At 66.6% G+C, this 12,902-nt stretch overlaps 7 non-coding genes across 7 annotated transcripts; all 7 read left to right on the forward strand.

Annotated features, from left to right (window-relative positions):
• The first annotated feature begins 1,470 nt into the window (after nucleotides 1-1,470).
• Nucleotides 1,471-1,551, forward strand: LOC122895114. The gene has a single exon (XR_006382097.1). It is a non-coding gene; the product is annotated as a small nucleolar RNA SNORD115 (small nucleolar RNA).
• A 1,580-nt stretch (nucleotides 1,552-3,131) lies between these two features.
• LOC122894971 lies at nucleotides 3,132-3,212 on the forward strand. The gene has a single exon (XR_006381959.1). It is a non-coding gene; the product is annotated as a small nucleolar RNA SNORD115 (small nucleolar RNA).
• A 1,586-nt stretch (nucleotides 3,213-4,798) lies between these two features.
• LOC122895120 lies at nucleotides 4,799-4,879 on the forward strand. The gene has a single exon (XR_006382103.1). It is a non-coding gene; the product is annotated as a small nucleolar RNA SNORD115 (small nucleolar RNA).
• Nucleotides 4,880-6,459: 1,580 nt separating this feature from the next.
• LOC122894973 lies at nucleotides 6,460-6,540 on the forward strand. The gene has a single exon (XR_006381960.1). It is a non-coding gene; the product is annotated as a small nucleolar RNA SNORD115 (small nucleolar RNA).
• A 1,586-nt stretch (nucleotides 6,541-8,126) lies between these two features.
• On the forward strand, nucleotides 8,127-8,207 carry LOC122895115. Its single transcript, XR_006382098.1, has one exon. It is a non-coding gene; the product is annotated as a small nucleolar RNA SNORD115 (small nucleolar RNA).
• Nucleotides 8,208-9,787: 1,580 nt separating this feature from the next.
• Nucleotides 9,788-9,868, forward strand: LOC122894974. The gene has a single exon (XR_006381961.1). It is a non-coding gene; the product is annotated as a small nucleolar RNA SNORD115 (small nucleolar RNA).
• A 1,586-nt stretch (nucleotides 9,869-11,454) lies between these two features.
• LOC122895121 lies at nucleotides 11,455-11,535 on the forward strand. The gene has a single exon (XR_006382104.1). It is a non-coding gene; the product is annotated as a small nucleolar RNA SNORD115 (small nucleolar RNA).
• Nucleotides 11,536-12,902: the final 1,367 nt, after the last annotated feature.

Genomic DNA, 12,902 nt, shown 5'->3' on the forward strand with positions numbered 1-12,902 from the left:
ACGTAGGCGCACCTGCGGGTGCCCACGGGGCTGTTCCGGCACTCATGTTTGCCCACCGTCCCAATCCTCTTCCCAGGACAGCTCCCCGGGAGCCATGGCTTGGCCCTCCTCGTCCCCTCGTGTCCTTCGGCGGGCCTGGCTGGCAAGGTTCTCGGTGCGTCGACAAGCAACATAGGTGAGCGGAATCCTCTGGGCTTGGAGGGAGGCCCGAGACGCCTTGGGAAGCGGGTAGCCCAGCAGTGACTCTGCAGCAGGCCCTGGGCTTGGGGTGGCGGTCCTCGTTGTGCAGACGTCGTTGACCTCCCCGTGAGCGGGTGCCCTTGAGCCATCCCAGGTGCAGGGAACGCGAACGTGGGGCCGTGTGGCTGGCAAGTCCTGGAAAGCGCGGAGTGGCCGCCATAGGCCCAGGTGCCCCTGAGGCCTCCTGACCCATCCGGGCGTGTCCCGTGGGCCCAGGAACGTAGGGCACGTGAGACCCGTGGTCTCAGAAGCTTCTGTGTCCTTCAGCCACTGGGTGCTGCTCGAGGCAGGGGACTTGGCATGTTTCGGCGTGCTGACGAGGCCTGAGCTCCGGTGCCCCAGCGTACACGCCCAAGGCGCTAGAGACCCCGCCAGGCTGCTTCCGAAGAGCGCAGGAGGATTCCTTGTGCTCGCCAGACAGCCAGGTACCACTGGGCCTAGGGGTAGGATCTGCGAGTTCCAGGCCCTATCAGCCATTGCGTCGGAGCCTCTCCCCTGAGACTCTCAAGCACCTGGGATGGGTCCTGACGAAGCGGCGCTGCACGGCGAGAGTCCGGACCCTCGCCCGGGGTGGCCAGTGGGCGGTGTGCCTGGCCGTCGTGGTGGACAGTGACCTGGCATTCAGTGCTCGGCCCTGGGGCAGCCCTGGGCCCGAGCCACCTTGGGCTTCCAGGGTAGGGGCTCCGATCCTTGGCTCCCAGGTGGGACCAGGTGTGGGTGGGCGGCGTCCCGGCCCACAGTCCCTGACCGCCCCCCTCAGCTCACGTCCACGGGAGACAGCGGGGACCCGTCGAAACCCTGTGCTCCGTGCCATGCTCACGTGCCGTTCTGCCGACGGCTGGGCTCGCCCAGGGGCCTCGATCTCCCTTGTTTGGGGATGCCCAGGTAAGGGCAGCTGGCACCCTGGGCCCTGCTCCGTCTGTGCGCACATCAGCCGTGCGTGGGTCGGCCATATGCCCGGCCGCCACCGGCCAGGTCTTTGGGAAAGGTAGCCCTCGGCCGTCTGGCCGGGGCCCCAGACCGGGGCGTTTGGACAGCTGGTCTCTCCGTCTCTCCTCAGAAGCCCATCCACCATCGAGGAGATCGCCCGCACCAGCTCGTCTTGCCTGGCCCAGCCCTGCCCACAGGTCCAATGTCTCAGGACCCCGGCGCATGGCGCAGTCCGGCACGCGGCCCCGGTAAGCGGGGTCTGGGTGCGACGGGACCGCACGCATCGCCACCAACTTGCTTGGGTCAATGATGAGAACTCATATGGTCTCGAAGAGCGATGATGACCTAAAAATCATGCTCAATAGGATTACGCTGAGGTCCAATGCAGGCGTCTGTGGCGGGATCTCAGCATCCCGCGGAGCCTCGGGACCCTGGAGGGGCGCTGCAGTTGGGAGCTTGAGGCCAAGGATCCCTCGGGGATCCCTGCTCCTGCCCTGGACCGCCTGTGCACGTCGGGGGCCCCTCGAGGTGTTGAGGCAGGCCACCGGCCTAGAGACCGAATCCCCCTCCGAGGACAGCTCCTCGGGAGCCATGCCTCACGAACCCTTGTCTCCTTGTGTCTTGCAGCGTGCCTTGGGCGCCAGGTGGTAGGCGCAGCGTTGCCCAAGACAGGTGAGTGGGAGACTCTGGGCCTGGCGGGAGATGGCAGGCGCCATGGGCACAGTCCGCGAGGCCCCAGTCACGGCAGGGGCACTGGCTCCACCGCTGTGCTAGGGGTAGGGGCCCCCGTTGTCCACACCGTGTTGGCTTGCCCGTGAACAGGCTCCCTTGAGCCATCCCAGGTCAGGGAATGTGAACGTTGGGCCGCGTGACTGGCACGACTGGATCCCGGGGGGATGCCGCCATCGATCGGCGTGCCCCTGAGGCCTCCTTGGACCTCCCTTTGTGTCCTGTGGGCCCGCGAGGAGACGGGTCGGAGGACCCTTGGCGTCAGGGGCTTCTGTCCCCCTGAGCCAGTGGTGATTGCTCGAGGCAACCCCAGCGCATGTTGCTTGGGGCTGGAGAGGGCAGAGCTCCTACCCTATGAACCAGACTCCCAAGGACGTGGGGAGCCTGGGAGGCTGCTGAACTACAGCCCTCCCTGTTTCCTTGGGCTGACGATTGAGCATGGTTTGGCTGGCCTTGGGCAAGAATGGGCGAGCCCCAGGCCCCAGCGGGCACTGGGCGAGAGCCTGTCCTCCCAGGCCCAAGAGGAGGGGCCGCCACGCGGGGAGACTCAGGACCCCGTTGCAGGGCAGGGCAGAGGTCTCCTGCCTTGGGCCTTTGGGAGACGGTGACCCGCGACTCCCACTCCAGACGTTTACCATCTGGGCATGGGGGCGAACGTTGGCTGCGAGTGCCAGCGCCGGGATGCATGGACGACAGCCGGGCCAATCTGGGTTCGGCGTCTTCCTGGCCGTACGTTCTGGGGCCGCCCCCGTTGTCTTGGGGCCCCGGTAGGCATCGAGGTGTTAGGCATCGATAACCCAGCGATCCCGGCCACGTCCTGGGGCCTTTCTCAGCGAGGGGTGGCTCCCACAGGGGCCCTGATATCCACTCTTTCTGGAGGCCCAGGGATGGACAGCGGCCTCCCAGGGCCCTGTTCCTTGCTTGCGGCGCCGAGCCTTGGGTCCTTCATCCACACGCCTGGCCAGCAGCGGCCAGGGCTTCGGGCGTGACCCATCGTGGCCGCATGGGGCACGTGCCACGGAGCAGGCCCCTCTGATAGACGGCCTCTCCCTCTGTCCTTAGAAGCCCCTTCCCAAGGGAGGATCTCGCCTTGACCACCAAGTCTTGCTTCTCCCAGCCCCGCCCAAAGGGCCCGTGTCTCAGATCGCCGGGGCATGGGCCTGCCCCGATCGCTCCCTCGGTAAGCGCGTTGTGGGTGGGCAGGGACCTCACGCGTCGCCCCCGGCTCGCTTGGGTCAATGATGAGAACTCATATGGTCTCGAAGAGCGATGATGACCTAAAAATCATGCTCAATAGGATTACGCTGAGGCCCAGTGCAGAGGACCGTGCGGGGATCAGCATCCCGCAGACCCTCGGGGCATTGAGGGCTCGCTGCAGCTGGGCGCTAGAGGAGAAGGAACTCTCGAGCGTCTCTGCGTTGGGCCCGGAACGTAGGCGCACCTGCGGGTGCCCACGGGGCTGTTCCGGCACTCATGCTTGCCCACCGTCCCAATCCTCTTCCCAGGACAGCTCCCCGGGAGCCATGGCTTGGCCCTCCTGGTCCCCTCGTGTCCTTCGGCGGGCCTGGCTGGCAAGGTTCTCGGTGCGTCGACAAGCAACATAGGTGAGCGGAAGCCTCTGGGCTTGGAGGGAGGCCCGAGACGCCTTGGGAAGCGGGTAGCCCAGCAGTGACTCTGCAGCAGGCCCTGGGCTTGGGGTGGCTGTCCTCGTTGTCCAGACGTCGTTGACCTCCCCGTGAGCGGGTGCCCTTGAGCCATCCCAGGTGCAGGGAACGCGAACGTGGGGCCGTGTGGCTGGCAAGTCCTGGAAATTGCGGAGTGGCCGCCATAGGCCCAGGTGCCCCTGAGGCCTCCTGACCCATCCGGGCGTGTCCCGTGGGCCCAGGAACGTAGGGCACGTGAGACCCTTGGTCTCAGAAGCTTCTGTGTCCTTCAGCCACTGGGTGCTGCTCGAGGCACGGGACTTGGCATGTTTCGGCGGGCTGACGAGGCCTGAGCTCCGGTGCCCCAGCGCAGACGCCCAAGGCGCTGGAGACCCCGCCAGGCTGCTTCCGAAGAGCGCAGGAGGATTCCTTGTGCTCGCCAGACAGCCAGGTACCACTGGGCCTAGGGGTAGGATCTGCGAGTTCCAGGCCCTATCAGCCATTGCGTCGGAGCCTCTCCCCTGAGACTCTCAAGCACCTGGGATGGGTCCTGACGAAGCGGCGCTGCACGGCGAGAGTCCGGACCCTCGCCCGGGGCGGCCAGTGGGCGGTGTGGCTGGCCGTCGTGGTGGAGAGTGACCTGGCATTCAGTGCTCGGCCCTGGGGCAGCCCTGGGCCCGAGCCACCTTGGGCTTCCAGGGTAGGGGCTCCGATCCTTGGCTCCCAGGTAGGACCAGGTGTGGGTGGGCGGCGTCCCGGCCCACAGTCCCTGACCGCCCCCCTCAGCTCACGTCCACGGGAGACAGCGGGGACCCGTCGAAACCCTGTGCTCCGTGCCATGCTCACGTGCCGTTCTGCCGACGGCTGGGCTCGCCCAGGGGCCTCGATCTCCCTTGTTTGGGGATGCCCAGGTAAGGGCAGCTGGCACCCTGGGCCCTGCTCCGTCTGTGCGCACATCAGCCGTGCGTGGGTCGGCCATATGCCCGGCCGCCACCGGCCATGTCTTTGGGAAAGGTAGCCCTCGGCCGTCTGGCCGGGGCCCCAGACCGGGGCGTTTGGACAGCTGGTCTCTCCGTCTCTCCTCAGAAGCCCATCCACCATCGAGGAGATCGCCCGCACCAGCTCGTCTTGCCTGGCCCAGCCCTGCCCACAGGTCCAATGTCTCAGGACCCCGGCGCATGGCGCAGTCCGGCACGCGGCCCCGGTAAGCGGGGTCTGGGTGCGACGGGACCGCACGCATCGCCACCAACTTGCTTGGGTCAATGATGAGAACTCATATGGTCTCGAAGAGCGATGATGACCTAAAAATCATGCTCAATAGGATTACGCTGAGGCACAATGCAGGCTTCTGTGGCGGGATCTCAGCATCCCCCGGAGCCTCGGGACCCTGGAGGGGCGCTGCAGTTGGGAGCTTGAGGCCAAGGATCCCTCGGGGATCCCTGCTCCTGCCCTGGACCGCCCGTGCACGTCGGGGGCCCCTCGAGGTGTTGAGGCAGGCCACCGGCCTAGAGACCGAATCCCCCTCCGAGGACAGCTCCTCGGGAGCCATGCCTCACGAACCCTTGTCTCCTTGTGTCTTGCAGCGTGCCTTGGGCGCCAGGTGGTAGGCGCAGCGTTGCCCAAGACAGGTGAGTGGGAGACTCTGGGCCTGGCGGGAGATGGCAGGCGCCATGGGCACAGTCCGCGAGGCCCCAGTCACGGCAGGGGCACTGGCTCCACCGCTGTGCTAGGGGAGGGGGCCCCCGTTGTCCACACCGCGTTGGCTTGCCCGTGAACAGGCTCCCTTGAGCCATCCCAGGTCAGGGAATATGAACGTTGGGCCGCGTGACTGGCACGACTGGATCCCGGGGGGATGCCGCCATCGATCGGCGTGCCCCTGAGGCCTCCTTGGACCTCCCTTTGTGTCCTGTGGGCCCGCGAGGAGACGGGTCGGAGGACCCTTGGCGTCAGGGGCTTCTGTCCCCCTGAGCCAGTGGTGATTGCTCGAGGCAACCCCAGCGCATGTTGCTTGGGGCTGGAGAGGGCAGAGCTCCTACCCTATGAACCAGACTCCCAAGGACGTGGGGAGCCTGGGAGGCTGCTGAACTACAGCCCTCCCTGTTTCCTTGGGCTGACGATTGAGCATGGTTTGGCTGGCCTTGGGCAAGAATGGGCGAGCCCCAGGCCCCAGCGGGCACTGGGCGAGAGCCTGTCCTCCCAGGCCCAAGAGGAGGGGCCGCCACGCGGGGAGACTCAGGACCCCGTTGCAGGGCAGGGCAGTGGTCTCCTGCCTTGCGCTGTTGGGAGACCTTCACCCACGACTCCCACTCCAGACCTTTACCATCTGGGCATGGGGGCGAACGTTGGCTGCGAGTGCCAGTGCCCGGAGGCCTGGTCGACAGCCGGGCCAATCTGGGGTCGGCGTCTTCCTGGCCGTACGTTCTGGGGCCGCCCCCGTTGTCTTGGGGCCCCGGTAGGCATCGAGGTGTTAGGCATCGATAACCCAGCGTTCCCGGCCACGTCCTGGGGCCTTTCTCAGCAAGGGGTGGCTCCCACAGGGGCCCTGATATCCACTCTTTCTGGAGGCCCAGGGATGGACAGCGGCCTCCCAGGGCCCTGTTCCTTGCTTGCGGCGCCGAGCCTTGGGTCCTTCATCCACACGCCTGGCCAGCAGCGGCCAGGGCTTCGGGCGTGACCCATCGTGGCCGCATGGGGCACGTGCCACGGAGCAGGCCCCTCTGATAGACGGCCTCTCCCTCTGTCCTTAGAAGCCCCTTCCCAAGGGAGGATCTCGCCTTGACGACGAAGTCTTGCTTCTCCCAGCCCCGCCCAAAGGGCCCGTGTCTCAGATCGCCGGGGCATGGGCCTGCCCCGATCGCTCCCTCGGTAAGCGCGTTGTGGGTGGGCAGGGACCTCACGCGTCGCCCCCGGCTCGCTTGGGTCAATGATGAGAACTCATATGGTCTCGAAGAGCGATGATGACCTAAAAATCATGCTCAATAGGATTACGCTGAGGCCCAGTGCAGAGGACCGTGCGGGGATCAGCATCCCGCAGACCCTCGGGGCATTGAGGGCTCGCTGCAGCTGGGCGCTAGAGGAGAAGGAACTCTCGAGCGTCTCTGCGTTGGGCCCGGAACGTAGGCGCACCTGCGGGTGCCCACGGGGCTGTTCCGGCACTCATGTTTGCCCACCGTCCCAATCCTCTTCCCAGGACAGCTCCCCGGGAGCCATGGCTTGGCCCTCCTCGTCCCCTCGTGTCCTTCGGCGGGCCTGGCTGGCAAGGTTCTCGGTGCGTCGACAAGCAACATAGGTGAGCGGAATCCTCTGGGCTTGGAGGGAGGCCCGAGACGCCTTGGGAAGCGGGTAGCCCAGCAGTGACTCTGCAGCAGGCCCTGGGCTTGGGGTGGCGGTCCTCGTTGTGCAGACGTCGTTGACCTCCCCGTGAGCGGGTGCCCTTGAGCCATCCCAGGTGCAGGGAACGCGAACGTGGGGCCGTGTGGCTGGCAAGTCCTGGAAAGCGCGGAGTGGCCGCCATAGGCCCAGGTGCCCCTGAGGCCTCCTGACCCATCCGGGCGTGTCCCGTGGGCCCAGGAACGTAGGGCACGTGAGACCCGTGGTCTCAGAAGCTTCTGTGTCCTTCAGCCACTGGGTGCTGCTCGAGGCAGGGGACTTGGCATGTTTCGGCGTGCTGACGAGGCCTGAGCTCCGGTGCCCCAGCGTACACGCCCAAGGCGCTAGAGACCCCGCCAGGCTGCTTCCGAAGAGCGCAGGAGGATTCCTTGTGCTCGCCAGACAGCCAGGTACCACTGGGCCTAGGGGTAGGATCTGCGAGTTCCAGGCCCTATCAGCCATTGCGTCGGAGCCTCTCCCCTGAGACTCTCAAGCACCTGGGATGGGTCCTGACGAAGCGGCGCTGCACGGCGAGAGTCCGGACCCTCGCCCGGGGTGGCCAGTGGGCGGTGTGCCTGGCCGTCGTGGTGGACAGTGACCTGGCATTCAGTGCTCGGCCCTGGGGCAGCCCTGGGCCCGAGCCACCTTGGGCTTCCAGGGTAGGGGCTCCGATCCTTGGCTCCCAGGTGGGACCAGGTGTGGGTGGGCGGCGTCCCGGCCCACAGTCCCTGACCGCCCCCCTCAGCTCACGTCCACGGGAGACAGCGGGGACCCGTCGAAACCCTGTGCTCCGTGCCATGCTCACGTGCCGTTCTGCCGACGGCTGGGCTCGCCCAGGGGCCTCGATCTCCCTTGTTTGGGGATGCCCAGGTAAGGGCAGCTGGCACCCTGGGCCCTGCTCCGTCTGTGCGCACATCAGCCGTGCGTGGGTCGGCCATATGCCCGGCCGCCACCGGCCAGGTCTTTGGGAAAGGTAGCCCTCGGCCGTCTGGCCGGGGCCCCAGACCGGGGCGTTTGGACAGCTGGTCTCTCCGTCTCTCCTCAGAAGCCCATCCACCATCGAGGAGATCGCCCGCACCAGCTCGTCTTGCCTGGCCCAGCCCTGCCCACAGGTCCAATGTCTCAGGACCCCGGCGCATGGCGCAGTCCGGCACGCGGCCCCGGTAAGCGGGGTCTGGGTGCGACGGGACCGCACGCATCGCCACCAACTTGCTTGGGTCAATGATGAGAACTCATATGGTCTCGAAGAGCGATGATGACCTAAAAATCATGCTCAATAGGATTACGCTGAGGTCCAATGCAGGCGTCTGTGGCGGGATCTCAGCATCCCGCGGAGCCTCGGGACCCTGGAGGGGCGCTGCAGTTGGGAGCTTGAGGCCAAGGATCCCTCGGGGATCCCTGCTCCTGCCCTGGACCGCCTGTGCACGTCGGGGGCCCCTCGAGGTGTTGAGGCAGGCCACCGGCCTAGAGACCGAATCCCCCTCCGAGGACAGCTCCTCGGGAGCCATGCCTCACGAACCCTTGTCTCCTTGTGTCTTGCAGCGTGCCTTGGGCGCCAGGTGGTAGGCGCAGCGTTGCCCAAGACAGGTGAGTGGGAGACTCTGGGCCTGGCGGGAGATGGCAGGCGCCATGGGCACAGTCCGCGAGGCCCCAGTCACGGCAGGGGCACTGGCTCCACCGCTGTGCTAGGGGTAGGGGCCCCCGTTGTCCACACCGTGTTGGCTTGCCCGTGAACAGGCTCCCTTGAGCCATCCCAGGTCAGGGAATGTGAACGTTGGGCCGCGTGACTGGCACGACTGGATCCCGGGGGGATGCCGCCATCGATCGGCGTGCCCCTGAGGCCTCCTTGGACCTCCCTTTGTGTCCTGTGGGCCCGCGAGGAGACGGGTCGGAGGACCCTTGGCGTCAGGGGCTTCTGTCCCCCTGAGCCAGTGGTGATTGCTCGAGGCAACCCCAGCGCATGTTGCTTGGGGCTGGAGAGGGCAGAGCTCCTACCCTATGAACCAGACTCCCAAGGACGTGGGGAGCCTGGGAGGCTGCTGAACTACAGCCCTCCCTGTTTCCTTGGGCTGACGATTGAGCATGGTTTGGCTGGCCTTGGGCAAGAATGGGCGAGCCCCAGGCCCCAGCGGGCACTGGGCGAGAGCCTGTCCTCCCAGGCCCAAGAGGAGGGGCCGCCACGCGGGGAGACTCAGGACCCCGTTGCAGGGCAGGGCAGAGGTCTCCTGCCTTGGGCCTTTGGGAGACGGTGACCCGCGACTCCCACTCCAGACGTTTACCATCTGGGCATGGGGGCGAACGTTGGCTGCGAGTGCCAGCGCCGGGATGCATGGACGACAGCCGGGCCAATCTGGGTTCGGCGTCTTCCTGGCCGTACGTTCTGGGGCCGCCCCCGTTGTCTTGGGGCCCCGGTAGGCATCGAGGTGTTAGGCATCGATAACCCAGCGATCCCGGCCACGTCCTGGGGCCTTTCTCAGCGAGGGGTGGCTCCCACAGGGGCCCTGATATCCACTCTTTCTGGAGGCCCAGGGATGGACAGCGGCCTCCCAGGGCCCTGTTCCTTGCTTGCGGCGCCGAGCCTTGGGTCCTTCATCCACACGCCTGGCCAGCAGCGGCCAGGGCTTCGGGCGTGACCCATCGTGGCCGCATGGGGCACGTGCCACGGAGCAGGCCCCTCTGATAGACGGCCTCTCCCTCTGTCCTTAGAAGCCCCTTCCCAAGGGAGGATCTCGCCTTGACCACCAAGTCTTGCTTCTCCCAGCCCCGCCCAAAGGGCCCGTGTCTCAGATCGCCGGGGCATGGGCCTGCCCCGATCGCTCCCTCGGTAAGCGCGTTGTGGGTGGGCAGGGACCTCACGCGTCGCCCCCGGCTCGCTTGGGTCAATGATGAGAACTCATATGGTCTCGAAGAGCGATGATGACCTAAAAATCATGCTCAATAGGATTACGCTGAGGCCCAGTGCAGAGGACCGTGCGGGGATCAGCATCCCGCAGACCCTCGGGGCATTGAGGGCTCGCTGCAGCTGGGCGCTAGAGGAGAAGGAACTCTCGAGCGTCTCTGCGTTGGGCCCGGAACGTAGGCGCACCTGCGGGTGCCCACGGGGCTGTTCCGGCACTCATGCTTGCCCACCGTCCCAATCCTCTTCCCAGGACAGCTCCCCGGGAGCCATGGCTTGGCCCTCCTGGTCCCCTCGTGTCCTTCGGCGGGCCTGGCTGGCAAGGTTCTCGGTGCGTCGACAAGCAACATAGGTGAGCGGAAGCCTCTGGGCTTGGAGGGAGGCCCGAGACGCCTTGGGAAGCGGGTAGCCCAGCAGTGACTCTGCAGCAGGCCCTGGGCTTGGGGTGGCTGTCCTCGTTGTCCAGACGTCGTTGACCTCCCCGTGAGCGGGTGCCCTTGAGCCATCCCAGGTGCAGGGAACGCGAACGTGGGGCCGTGTGGCTGGCAAGTCCTGGAAATTGCGGAGTGGCCGCCATAGGCCCAGGTGCCCCTGAGGCCTCCTGACCCATCCGGGCGTGTCCCGTGGGCCCAGGAACGTAGGGCACGTGAGACCCTTGGTCTCAGAAGCTTCTGTGTCCTTCAGCCACTGGGTGCTGCTCGAGGCACGGGACTTGGCATGTTTCGGCGGGCTGACGAGGCCTGAGCTCCGGTGCCCCAGCGCAGACGCCCAAGGCGCTGGAGACCCCGCCAGGCTGCTTCCGAAGAGCGCAGGAGGATTCCTTGTGCTCGCCAGACAGCCAGGTACCACTGGGCCTAGGGGTAGGATCTGCGAGTTCCAGGCCCTATCAGCCATTGCGTCGGAGCCTCTCCCCTGAGACTCTCAAGCACCTGGGATGGGTCCTGACGAAGCGGCGCTGCACGGCGAGAGTCCGGACCCTCGCCCGGGGCGGCCAGTGGGCGGTGTGGCTGGCCGTCGTGGTGGAGAGTGACCTGGCATTCAGTGCTCGGCCCTGGGGCAGCCCTGGGCCCGAGCCACCTTGGGCTTCCAGGGTAGGGGCTCCGATCCTTGGCTCCCAGGTAGGACCAGGTGTGGGTGGGCGGCGTCCCGGCCCACAGTCCCTGACCGCCCCCCTCAGCTCACGTCCACGGGAGACAGCGGGGACCCGTCGAAACCCTGTGCTCCGTGCCATGCTCACGTGCCGTTCTGCCGACGGCTGGGCTCGCCCAGGGGCCTCGATCTCCCTTGTTTGGGGATGCCCAGGTAAGGGCAGCTGGCACCCTGGGCCCTGCTCCGTCTGTGCGCACATCAGCCGTGCGTGGGTCGGCCATATGCCCGGCCGCCACCGGCCATGTCTTTGGGAAAGGTAGCCCTCGGCCGTCTGGCCGGGGCCCCAGACCGGGGCGTTTGGACAGCTGGTCTCTCCGTCTCTCCTCAGAAGCCCATCCACCATCGAGGAGATCGCCCGCACCAGCTCGTCTTGCCTGGCCCAGCCCTGCCCACAGGTCCAATGTCTCAGGACCCCGGCGCATGGCGCAGTCCGGCACGCGGCCCCGGTAAGCGGGGTCTGGGTGCGACGGGACCGCACGCATCGCCACCAACTTGCTTGGGTCAATGATGAGAACTCATATGGTCTCGAAGAGCGATGATGACCTAAAAATCATGCTCAATAGGATTACGCTGAGGCACAATGCAGGCTTCTGTGGCGGGATCTCAGCATCCCCCGGAGCCTCGGGACCCTGGAGGGGCGCTGCAGTTGGGAGCTTGAGGCCAAGGATCCCTCGGGGATCCCTGCTCCTGCCCTGGACCGCCCGTGCACGTCGGGGGCCCCTCGAGGTGTTGAGGCAGGCCACCGGCCTAGAGACCGAATCCCCCTCCGAGGACAGCTCCTCGGGAGCCATGCCTCACGAACCCTTGTCTCCTTGTGTCTTGCAGCGTGCCTTGGGCGCCAGGTGGTAGGCGCAGCGTTGCCCAAGACAGGTGAGTGGGAGACTCTGGGCCTGGCGGGAGATGGCAGGCGCCATGGGCACAGTCCGCGAGGCCCCAGTCACGGCAGGGGCACTGGCTCCACCGCTGTGCTAGGGGTGGGGGCCCCCGTTGTCCACACCGCGTTCGCTTGCCCGTGAACAGGCTCCCTTGAGCCATCCCAGGTCAGGGAATATAAACGTTGGGCCGCGTGACTGGCACGACTGGATCCCGGGGGGATGCCGCCATCGATCGGCGTGCCCCTGAGGCCTCCTTGGACCTCCCTTTGTGTCCTGTGGGCCCGCGAGGAGACGGGTCGGAGGACCCTTGGCGTCAGGGGCTTCTGTCCCCCTGAGCCAGTGGTGATTGCTCGAGGCAACCCCAGCGCATGTTGCTTGGGGCTGGAGAGGGCAGAGCTCCTACCCTATGAACCAGACTCCCAAGGACGTGGGGAGCCTGGGAGGCTGCTGAACTACAGCCCTCCCTGTTTCCTTGGGCTGACGATTGAGCATGGTTTGGCTGGCCTTGGGCAAGAATGGGCGAGCCCCAGGCCCCAGCGGGCACTGGGCGAGAGCCTGTCCTCCCAGGCCCAAGAGGAGGGGCCGCCACGCGGGGAGACTCAGGACCCCGTTGCAGGGCAGGGCAGTGGTCTCCTGCCTTGCGCTGTTGGGAGACCTTCACCCACGACTCCCACTCCAGACCTTTACCATCTGGGCATGGGGGCGAACGTTGGCTGCGAGTGCCAGTGCCCGGAGGCCTGGTCGACAGCCGGGCCAATCTGGGGTCGGCGTCTTCCTGGCCGTACGTTCTGGGGCCGCCCCCGTTGTCTTGGGGCCCCGGTAGGCATCGAGGTGTTAGGCATCGATAACCCAGCGATCCCGGCCACGTCCTGGGGCCTTTCTCAGCGAGGGGTGGCTCCCACAGGGGCCCTGATATCCACTCTTTCTGGAGGCCCAGGGATGGACAGCGGCCTCCCAGGGCCCTGTTCCTTGCTTGCGGCGCCGAGCCTTGGGTCCTTCATCCACACGCCTGGCCAGCAGCGGCCAGGGCTTCGGGCGTGACCCATCGTGGCCGCATGGGGCACGTGCCAC

Source organism: Neovison vison, chromosome 13, assembly GCF_020171115.1.
Source record: "Neovison vison isolate M4711 chromosome 13, ASM_NN_V1, whole genome shotgun sequence".
NCBI lineage: Eukaryota > Metazoa > Chordata > Mammalia > Carnivora > Mustelidae > Neogale > Neogale vison.